The sequence below is a fragment of the Theropithecus gelada genome, chromosome 16, assembly GCF_003255815.1.
Source record: "Theropithecus gelada isolate Dixy chromosome 16, Tgel_1.0, whole genome shotgun sequence".
Taxonomy (NCBI): domain Eukaryota; kingdom Metazoa; phylum Chordata; class Mammalia; order Primates; family Cercopithecidae; genus Theropithecus; species Theropithecus gelada.
In genome coordinates, this window is record NC_037684.1 from 48,376,765 (window position 1) to 48,388,580 (window position 11,816).

An 11,816-nucleotide genomic window follows, 5' to 3' on the forward strand; every position below is an offset into this window, starting at 1 on the left:
TTTTTTTTTTTTTTTTTTTTTTTTTTGAGACGGAGTCTCGCTCTGTCCCCCTGGCTGGAGTGCAGTGGCGCGATCTCGGCTCACTGCAAGCTCCGCCTCCCAGGTTCCTGCCATTCTCCTGCCTCAGCCTCCCAAGTAGCAGGGACTACAGGCACCCGCCACCGCGCCTGGCTAATTTTTTGTATTTTTAGTAGAGACAGGGTTTCACCGTGGTCTCGATCTCCTGACCTTGTGATCCGACCGCCTCGGCCTCCCAAACCTTCGTCCCTTCTGAAGCTGAGTCCATGTACCCACTGCATCTAGGCAGGACAAAGAACCTGCCTGTCGCCTTCTGTGTCCATTCTGACCTCCCTGTAGCCTGAGATTCTTTGAGCCTGAGGACCCTCCTGAGCAGGTGGGTTAGGGGAGAGACACATGCCTCTCCCTGCCTATTTCCTGATGTGTAAAATGGCATGGCTAAGGATGCCATTCATATTGACTGAGGCTTATATGACTCCCAGGGCTTCTCAGATGACCAGGGGGTTGGGAAACACAGGGTGTTGTGAGCGGGGCAGTGACCAGAGTGAGGGAAGTGAGACAGTCACCTGGAGTGCAGCATTTAAGGGAAGGCATCAAAAACTTAGCAATCAAGATAAATAATATTGGCCAGGCATGGTGGCTCACGCCTGTAATCCCAGCACTTTGGGAGGCTGAGGCAGGCAGATCACCTGAGGTCAGGAGTTTGAGACCAGCCTGGCCAACATGGTGAAACCCTGTCTCTACTAAAAATACAAAAATTAGGGAGGCTGAGACAGGAGAATCACTTGAACCTGGGAGGCAGAGGTTACAGTGAGCCAAGATCACGTCACTGCACTCCAGCCTGGGCAACAGGAGCAAAACTCTGTCTAAAAAAAAAAAAAAAAAAAGAAAGAAAATTAGCCAGATGTGATGGCACGTGCCTGTGATCCCAGCTACTGGGGAGGTTGAGACAGGAGAATTGCTTGAACTCAGGAGGCAGAGGTTGCAGTGAGCCAAGATCGTGCCACTTCACTCCAGCCTGGGCGACAGAGCAAAACTCGGTCTCAAAAACATCAATAAATAAAAAATAAAATAAATTAAAATAATATTGCATTAACTTTTTGTCTTAATTACTGAGCTTTTTGGTATCCCCTAATATTCTGAGCTGGAAGTGAGTGGCTCAGTCACCTCATCCTAGTGGAGGATGTCACAGACAAGGAGGGGGTGTCAGGGATGTCAAATGTTCTGCAGTGCTCGAGTCCAGCCCCCAACACCGATAGCGCCCCTATTGGTAGTGTGTAGGTATAGGAACAGTGCATGAAAAGTGATGAAAAGTGAAATTAACATTCCTGTAGCCAATTGCTCACTCTTGCCAAAGTAAATTAGAATCAAAGTGTCAGAAGTCAGTGTCAGGGGCACTGGTTAAAAGGCTTTTGGGTCCCTGCCAAGTGTTTCTGGAAGCTGCATCTTTCTCGTTGACATTTCCTGCCTGGAGGTCAAAGGCTTTGTTGACTTTGTGTTTCACACAGTGAACCACACAGCTGGAGATGGTTCAATTTCTGCCCGGTTTGCTTCAGTGCTCCGTAAGTGTCCCGTGAGTGGCTCCTGTGGGCGAGGCACAAGGCCCTGCAGGGTGGGTGCAGTGGGGAGCAACGTAGACCCAGTCCCTGCCCCCACCACAGCTCAGGGGTTTGGGGGAACAGACCCTAAGGTCGGTCACAGTGGTGCCCACACTGAGCTACACACTGAGATAAAGGCTTTTCAGGACTGGGTGTGGTGGCTCACACCTGCAGTCTCAGCACTTTGGGAGGCTGAGGCAGGCGGATCACTTGAGGCCAGAGTTCGAGACCAGACCGACAAACATGGTGAAACTCTGTCTCTACTAAAAATACAAAAATTAGCCAGGCGTGGTGGCCGGCACCTGTAATTCCAGCTACTTGGGAGGCTGAGGCAGGAGAATCGCTTGAACCTGGGAGGCAGAGGTTGCAGTGAGCTGAGATCGTGCCGTTGCATTCCAGCCTGGGTGACTGACCGAGACTCCATCTCAAAAAAAAAAAAAAAATCTTTCCAACCTTAAAGTAAACAAAGATAGGACACAAAAAGAACAAACTGTAGGAAAAAAATATATATAAACTGGACTTCATCAAAACTAAAAACGTTTGCTCTTCAAAAGATATGTTAAGAAAATTGTGCCTGGTGCGGTGGCTCACACCTGTAATCCCAGCACTCTGGGAGGCCGAGGCAGGCAGATCATGAGCTCAAGAGATCAAGACCATCCTGGCCAACATGGTGAAACCCTGTCTCTACTAAAAATACAAAAATTAGCTGGGCATGGTGGCACGTGCCTGTAGTTCCAGCTACTCAGGAGGCTGAGGCAGGAGAATCGCTTCAACCTTGGAGGTGGAGGTTGCAGTGACTGAGATTGTGCCACTGCACTCCAGTCTGGTGAGAGAGCAAGACTCCATCTCAAAAAAAAAAAAAAAAAAAATTGGTTTGGATGCAGTGTCTCACGCCTGTAATCCCAGCACTTTGGGAGGCTGAGGTGAGTGGATTGCTTGAGGTCAAGAGTTCAAGATCAGCCTGGCCAACACGGTGAAACCCTGTCTCTACTAAAAATGCAAAAATTAGCTGGGTGTGGTGGCACACACCTGTAGCCCCAGCTACTCAGAAGGCTGAGGCAGGAGAATCACTTGAACCTGGGACACGAAGGCTGCAGTGAGCTGAGATTGTGCCACTGCACTCAGCCTGAGCAACAGAGTAAGACTCTGTCTCAAAAAAAAAAAAAAAAACAAAACAGAAAGAAAGAAATTGCGATTTAGGGGTCATGCAGCCCCTGGCTGCAGGAGTCTGAAGCTTCCCAGATTGCTCCTGGGGATAACATCACAACTGCAAAACCTAAGATGAGTGCTTGAGATATTTTGTAGACTCTGAACTCCATGGATCAGCTGACACCACCCAGACTGGTAATCTGACTCGACCACTTCTGCCATCCCACCCAGGAATAGTGGACAGCAAGAAAACCTCACTTCAACCCCTTATGATTCCGTCTCCAATCTGACCAATCAGCACTCCCCACTTCCCCAGCCCCTACCCGCCAAATTGTCTTTAAAAACTCTGATCCAAGGCCGGGCACAGTGGCTCAAACCTATAATCCCAGCACTTTGGGAGGCTGAGACGGGCGGACCACAAGGTCAGGAGATTGAGACCATCCTGGCTAACACGGTGAAACACTGTTCTCTACTAAAAACAAAAATACAAAAAAAAAAAAAAAAAACTAGCCTGGCGAGGTGGCAGGTGCCTGTAGTCCCAGCTACTCGGGAGGCTGAGGCAGGAGAATGGCGTAAACCCAGGAGGCTGAGCTTGCAGTGAGCTGAGATCCGGCCACTGCACTCCAGCCTGGGCGACACAGTGAGACTCCATCTCAAAAAAAAAAAAAAAAAACTCTGATCCCCAAATGGGAGACTGATTTGAGTAGTAATAAAACTCCGGTCTTCCACGCAGCCAGATATGCGTGAATTAGTCTTTCTCTATTTCAATAGCCCGTGTTTTGATAAATCGGGTCTGTCTAGGCAGGGGGCAAAGTGAACCCATTGGGCAGTTACAGTGGCTGAGGTCAGTCAGTGAAGGAGAATGATTTGAGACCAGAAAGTGGGTAAGGGCTAGGCTTGGAAGGGCCCTGTAGCCACCTCAGGGGCTCACCTTCATCTCCAAGGCCTGAAGGGTTTTTGTGGGGTTTGTTTGGTTTTTTTTTGGGTTTTTTTTTTTTTTTTTTTTTTGAGACGGAGTCTCGCTCTGTCGCCTGGGCTGGAGTGCAGTGGCCAGATCTCAGCTCACTGCAAGCTCCGCCTCCCGGGTTTATGCCATTCTCCTGCCTCAGCCTTCCACGTAACTGGGACTACAGGCGCCCGCCACCTCGCCCAGCTAGTGTTTTGTATTTTTTAGTAGAGACGGGGTTTCACCGGGTTAGCCAGGATGGTCTCAATCTCCTGACCTCGTGATCCGCCCGTCTCGGCCTCCCAAAGTGCTGGGATTACAGGCTTGAGCCACCGCGCCCAGCCTTGTGTTTTTTTTTATACCAAGTTTCGCTCTTGTCACCCAGGCTGGAGTGCAATGGCATTATCTCAGCTCACTACAACCTCCACCTCCCAGGTTAAAGCGATTCTCTTGCCTCAGCCTCCCGAGTAGCTGGGATTATAGGCATGCGCCACCACACCCAGCTAATTTTTGTATTTTTGGTAGAGACCGGGTTTCACCATGTTAGCCAGGCTGGTCTCGAACCTCTGACCTCAGGTGCTCTGCCCACCTCAGCCTCCCAAAGTGCTGGGATTACAGCCATGAGCCACTGCGCCTGGCCAAGGGGCTGCAGGGTTTTAAGCAGAGTTGGCAGTAGGGCAAGATCAGGCTTAATGGATCCTAAAGATCAGTCACCTACAGTGTTGAAAAGGAATCTGAGGTCTGAGCTGGACCACAGGTGGCGGTGGATGGTGCAGGGATGGAGATGAGGGTAAATGGTCAGGTTTGAGAAACAGTAAAGGGGTAAAGTGAGTGGGACTTGGTTGTGGATTGGTTGTGAAAGAGGTGAAGGTCAAAGAGACTCATGGGATTTGGCTCAGGCACCTAAGTAGATGTGGGGCTGTAATTTGCCCAAGCATGGAGCACATAAGGTATCCCAGGTTTAGCAGGGGCGGCAGAGGACAGTGTCAACGGCGAGTTCTGGTCAGTGTTGGGTTTTAAGATCCTTTGAGGCACAGAAGGATAGGTTCCAGGTTGAATATCTGGACTGGACATAAAAGGCACCGGGTCGCGAGTATACAGGATGAGGTTGGAGTCACAATGTGGAGTGAGAAGAGGAAGGGTGAAGGTCAGAGGCTGTGAAACTCCACCGTCCACAGATCAAAATTTTTTTTTTTTTTTTTTTTTTGAGACGGAGTCTCGCTCTGTAGCCCAGGCTGGAGTGCAGTGGCCGGATCTCAGCTCACTGCAAGCTGCGCCTCCCGGGTTCACGCCATTCTCCGGCCTCAGCCTCCCGAGTAGCTGGGACTACAGGCGCCCGCCACCTCGCCCGGCTAGTTTTTGTATTTCTTAGTAGAGACGGGGTTTCACCGTGTTAGCCAGGATGGTCTCGATCTCCTGACCTCGTGATCCGCCCATCTCGGCCTCCCAAAGTGCTGGGATTACAGGTTTGAGCCACCGCGCCCGGCCCCACAGATCAAAATTAAACAAGGCCAGGTGCGGTGCTCATGCCTGTGATCCCAGCACTTTGAGAGGCCAAGGCGGGTGGATCACCTGAGGTCAGGAGTTCAAGACCAGCCTGGTCAACATGGTGAAACCCATCTCTACTGAAAATACAAGAATTACCCGGGTGCAGTGGTGTGCACCTGCAATCCTAGCTACTCAGGAGGCTGAGGCAGGAGGATTGCTTGAACCCAGGAGGTGGAAGTTGCAGTGAGCTGAGATTGTGCCACTGCACTCCAGCCTGGGCGACAGAGCTAGACTCCGGCCAACTGAGTACATTTTAACTAAAGCACATCAAGGGCTGCCCAGGTAGGGGAAGGGGGAAAAACCTGAAAAGGGCCTGCAGTTCTGAGGGCCACATGCAGAAGTGGTGGGTGTCCTCTCACCTGCTCCCAGGGCTGAGGGGTCTGCCTGCTCCCCTACATGGGACTGCCTGGACTCCCATCCGCAGGCTCAGCCCTCAAAGCTCGAGACTTTCATTGGAAGCGCTCCTGGGAAGGGAAAGCGCAGAAACAAGGGATCCTCAACCTCGGCCTCTGCGCCTTCCCCACCCCACTTCCTGGGAGGTGTGGTCTCTTTATGGCGTGTTATCTCCGCCCCACGCCCGCGGCCCTAGACCCTGAGCAGGGAAAACCAGAAGCTAGAAAGAAGGCATCCGGGTTGTGCAAATTTCCGACACGTGGATATCCCGCGGCGCTTGCGTCCGGAGCCGGACCGGCTGCTGGACGGTCCCCGGCCACGCCCGCCGCCCCTCCCGAGGCCTGGCCCCTTCCCCACCCGACGGAATCCAGGGGAGGCTGGAAGGTGGGTCCCCGCCCACGCGGCCCCGGGCCCGCCCTGCCTGGCCGCGGCGCCTGACCCTGTTCTGCAGTCCTCGTCGCGACCCGCCCGGGCCGCAGGACGCCGCGCTCGGGGAGCTGAGCCACCTCTCCGCCAGGCCCGTGCGAGCGGGTGAGCGGGCTGCCCGAGCCCCACTGCCTCGGACGCGTCCCCTCCTCGCCCAGTCCCCGCTAGTGCTATCGCAGACCTCCTGCCGGGGCCCCCGTCCCTTCCCTCTTGGGCGGGCTCAGTAGCGGTGAGGATCTAGAAAAGTTTTCCTGTCCTGGTCCTGGACTGCCCCGGGGCCTGGGGTGATGACCCCCAAACCCGAGCGCGCTCGGACTCCTGGCCCGAAATTCCAAGGCGGACACAGCCCGGGATCCTAGCAGCCCCACTCGGAGGGGCTCTGTCCCGGGGAGGGAGGGAGAGCGGAATGGAAACCAGATTCCGGGGCAGGACTGCGGGGATGGGCAGGGCCAGAGTACGGCCTGAGGTCCCAGTTGCCTGTCCCAAACCCGTGCTGGTCTGCAGGGAATGTGGGGGAACAAGGGGAAGGGAGGGAGTGACTTGCCCCAGCCACCCTACCTCTGGGGCTGCCTCCCTCCTCCTTGGGCCAGCCACAGAGTTGAGAGTTCCTCAGCCCCAAGCTCAAGCCTGCCCTTGCTGCTCTCTGCTGGGCAGCAGCCCTTCTGCTGCCCGCCTGGGTCCTGGGCACCAGCCCAGAAGCCTGCTTGATATGGGAGTGAGGGAGGGGTCCCCAGGGCCTTCCTCATTTCCAGCCCGGGACTCTCCCACCGGGAAGAGGAAGAGGAAGCCCCCTGGACTCTGGACACCAGGCCCCTAACCCGAGACCCCTGGATGAGAGCATCCGCTCTCCCCTGTGACCAGGCCTTCGAGGTCCAGGGGCAGGGAAGGGATTCCCAGGACCTAGTGAGGCCCCTGTTATCAGATGAGGCACCCTGAAAACATAGGCTGGTCTTGCGTGAGATGGGGGAAAGACCAGAAATATCACCTAAACTTCTCTCTGCCCACACATCCAACTTCATGGCACTGGGCTATGAAGCCGGTCTCATTGGGCCTAGGGGTCCTTGAGGCAGCCCCTGGGGCCCAACCTCACCCCTAGTCCCAGCAAGTGAGAGCGAAGCAACTTGCCCTGTCTACCTCGTTGCCCAAAGCACACACCAGGCAGTGACCATGACTCATGGTTCCCAGTACAAAGAAAAGACCACTTCCCTGCTGGGGCAGAGGCCAAGCCAGAGCCCTCGCCCCATCACCTCTCTGCCCTGCTTGAGTCTGGAATGGACCTCCCTGCCTGGAAGCTGCATGGCCTTTGGTCCTGGGCCTGCCTGCCCCCTGGGGAACACAGGTGGGTCACGTTCATCTCCTCTTTTGTGCTCAGCCGGAGGCTGGGTGCGGGTTCATGAACAGGTTCTTGCTCATAGTGTGGAAGAGGGTAGCAGGGTGGAGGTAACGATAGACAAGGGGGTGATCCACTCCCGTGTGGTGTGAAGACCACTATTTTTTTTTTTTTTTTTTTTGAGACGGAGTCTCGCTCTGTCGCCCAGGCTGGAGTGCTGTGGCACGATCTCGGCTCACTGCAAGCTCCGCCTCCCGGGTTCCCGCCATTCTCCTGCCTCAGCCTCCCGAGTAGCTGGGACTACAGGCGCCGCCACCTCACCCAGCTAGTTTTTTTTTTTTTTTTTGTATTTTTTAGTAGAGACGGGGTTTCACTGTGTTAGCCAGGATGGTCTCGATCTGCTGACCTCGTGATCCGCCCGTCTCGGCCTCCCAAAGGGCTGGGATTACAGGCTTGAGCCACCGCGCCCGGCCAAGACCACTATTAAGGTGAGAAAACAGGCCGGGCACGGCGTCTCATGCCTGTAATCCCAGCACTTTGGGAGGCTGAGGCAGGCGGATCACTTAAGGTCAGGAGTTCAAGACCACCTGGCTGACATGGTGAAACCCCATCTCTACTAAAAATACAAAAATTAGCCGGACATAGTGGCATACGCCTGTAATCCCAGCTACTTTGGAGGCTGAGGCAGGAGAATTGCTTGAACCTGGGAGGCAGAGATTGCAGTGAGCTGAGATTGCACCACTGCACTCCAGCCTGGGAGACAGAGCAAGACTCCATCTTGGGGGAAAAAAAGGCAGAAAACAGGAAGGAGGTGCAGCCCAGCTTGGGGTGGGAGTCAGGGTAGCTCTCAGGGATGCTGCTACAGCTGAATCTTCTTTTTCTTTTTATTTTTTTTGAGATGGAATCAAGCTCCACCTCATGGGTTCATGCCATTCTCCTGCCTTAGCCTCCGAAGTAGCTGGGACTACAGGTGCCCGCCACCACACCCGGCTAATTTTTGTATATTTTTTAGTGGAGATGGGGTTTCACCGTGTTAGCCAGGATGGTCTTGATCTCCTGACCTCGTGATCCGCCAGCCACGGCCTCCCAAAGTGCTAGGATTACAGGCGTGAGCCACCACACCCAGCTGGGCTGAATCTTCTAAGACTACTCAGGAGCTGTAGTGAGAAGCAGGGAAAGAGTAGAACAAGGAGTTTGATCTGTACCTGCCTGTGAACAATTAACTGAAATAACTCACCACCTTTGGAGCAGCCTAAGGGCTGAAATTTTTTTTTTTTTTTTTTTTTTTTTTTGAGATAGAGTCTCACTGTCACCCAGGCTGGAGTGCAGTGACGTGATCTTGGCTCACTGCAAACTCCGCCTCCCGGGTTCAAGCGATTCTCCTGCCTCAGCCTAATTTTTTATTTTTAGTAGAGACAGGGTTTCACCATGTTGGCCAGGCTGGTCTCAAACTCCTGACCTCAGGTGATCTGCCTGCCTCGGCCTCCCAAAATGCTGGGATTACAGGTGTGAGCCACCGCGCCCAGCAGGGCTGAATTCTGAAAGATCAGTTGACTGGAGAAACCGCTTGATGGGAGGGGAAGCTGGACAGCCGACTGGGCATCCACACCGTGTATGTGACCTGGGACTTGCTGGGAGTGGGAGAGGAGACATGGAAGTCTGCAGCGGGGGTCCCAGAGAGAGGCGGGGGAAGGGGGTCCTCAGACCTCGGTGGCAGGGCTTTTTTTTTTTTTTGGAGACGGAGTCTCACTCTGTTGCCCAGGCTGGAGTGCAGTGACATGATCTCGGCTCACCACAACCTCCACCTCCTGGGTTCAAGTGATTCTCCTGCCTCAACCTCCCGAGTAGCTGCGACTACAGGCGAGCCCCACCATGCCCGGCTAATTATTGTATTTTCAGTAGAGACGAGTTTCACTATGTCGGCCAGGCTGGTTTCAAACTCCTGACCTTGTGATCCACTGCCTCAGTCACCCAAAGTGCTGGGATTACAGGCGTGAACCACCGCGCCCGTCCTGGCAGCAGGGCTTCTAGCGTGCAAAGGTACATAAGGATTCCTGGGCTCGGATTGGCCTGGGACCTGGAGAGAGGAAATGGTCAGGAACAGCCAGCTCCACTGAAAGGTTCCAGAGGGAAAGTGGGATCCAGAGTGAAGGTCACAGGAGCCTGGGCAAAGTCCCCAAAAACATTGCCCCAAAAAGTGGATGCTGAGAAGAGCTCTTCTCATAGAAAGACTTCTCCATAGACTTCTTCCCGGCAGAGCAAGAAGGGACAGGGCCAGGCAGTGGGGAGAGGGAGCGGGGCTGGGGTCCAGCCTCCAGGCCTCCCACATGCCGCCAGGGCCTCCAGGCCTGGGAGTGCCAGGGCTGGGTGGCAGGGAACAGGGAAAGGCAGGAGGAAGCCAGGAAGGCTGTGGCCTTTGCGGGAGGAAGAGGTGAGAGTGTCAAGTGGGAGAGTGGAAGAGCTGGGGAGGAAGGGCGAGTTATGGAGCAGGGCTGGAACCTTGACATTGGGGCAACACAGAGGATCAGGTGGCGCCTGTGGCCTTTTCGTTTGCTGAGGGAACAGAAATCCTGGAAGAGGCGAGGGCTAGTTTGCTGGAGAAGCCTTATCTGCTATATTGCCTGGCCTGGAACTGGGCCAGGAGGAGGGCCGGGCTGGGAGGATCTCTAGCCAGAGGTCCTATGCAGAGGGCAGGAGGGCAGGCAGTGCTCTGCCCTGCATGTGGGTCACACACCCTCACACCCTGGGACTGCGATGAATGGGACGGGTCACCTTGATGGGACTCCCAGGGTCCTCTGGGAGGGTGGAGGATTGGAGACCTCGAAGGAGGCAGTTTAGGGTGGAGCCGGCTTAGGTGCTGCTTTAAAACTCCTAGGCCTGGAGGGAAGCAGTGGGGTGCTGGGCTTGGCAGGAAAAGGGGGTTTCATATTTCTGGTAGTTTTCTGAGTTTCCTCGGAGCTTCCCAGGACCTGGGGTGAAAGGGAGGGAGGCTGTGGGAACAGCAACCCCAAGATGCGTGGGCTTCACTGAGGTGGAGGCTGCTCCCTTGCAGTGCCTGCTGCAGCCTAGACCCCCAGGCGGTGAGGTCTGAGGGGTCTGGGGGGGCAGGGAGCAGGAGGCAGGATGGGAGGGGGTTGAAAAAGGGGTCCAAACTTGGGGAGGGGACCTTCGGACTTTGGAGGCCTGGTTATGGCAGCTTCTGTGATGAGGGGAGTGGCCTGGGTTGTGTTGAACTAAGATAGGACTGGCTGCACCTTGCTGAGCCAAGGACGTGAGGTGGGTGTGTGTGTGCGCGCACAGGCACATGTGCATGTCTGCATAGTGTGTGACTGTGTGTGTCTGTATGTCTGTGTAGCATGTGTGACTCTGGGCATGTCTGCATGCATGTACGTGTGCGTGTGTCTCTCTGTGTGAAACTGTGTGCGTGTCTGCTAGTGTGTCTTACGTACCTGCTTGTATGCCTCTGTGTGTGAGTTTGTATGCTTGAACTGTGTGTGATGGTATATATCTCTGTGTGTTGGTGTGACTGTCTACGGATCTGTGTAGTGTGTATCTGTCAGCGTCTCTTCATGTCTCTGCACTTTTTTGAGTGTCTATGTAAGTGTGTGTCTTTTTCTTTTTCTTGAGATGGAGTCTTGCTATGTCACTGGGCAATCTCGGCTCACTGCAACCTCTGTCTCCTGGGTTCAAGCGATTCTCCTGCCTCAGCCTCCCAAGTAGCTGGGATTTTTGTATTTTTAATAGAGATGGGGTTTCACCATGTTGGCCAGGATAGTCTCGATCTTCTAACCTCATGATCCGCCTGCCTCGGCCTCCCAGAGTGCCGGGATTATAGGTGTGAGCCACCGCGCCCAGCCAAGTGTGTGTCTTTATATGAGTTTGTGTGCCTGTGTGGTCTTTGTGTGGGTCGGTGGATCTCTGTGTGTGTAACTATCTGAGTGTGTGTGTGTGTGTGTGTCTGTATGTTTCTGTGCTGTCTGCGTGAGTGTGTGCTGTGACTGTGTCCGTGTGTGACTGGGTATGTATGTGTCTGTATCTGAGTGCCACTGGGTGTGTGTGTGTGTGTGTGTGTGTGTATTATTCCATGTGATTGAGTAACTTGAGTCTTGGCCCTGAGCTCTGTGTGAAAGGAGTATTGCAGGGGGATTGCCAAGGGGCTGATGGGAAAGGCGTGGGGGTGTGTGGGTTGATGAGGCCCATGCCTTCTCTAAAGCTGCTGGTTGGGTCCTTGTTCAACTCTTTTGTGTATGCTCCGTGGCTGCGCCCAGCACCGGCCTGCTCACTCGGGCCTTCACAACAGCACCAGTAGTAACTTTGCTGCCTCTGAGGCATTGTGAAAGTCTGTGTTCTTATGCAGGAACTCTGGGCAGGAGTGTCTGAAATGTATCCGTGTGTGCATTTCGGGGCG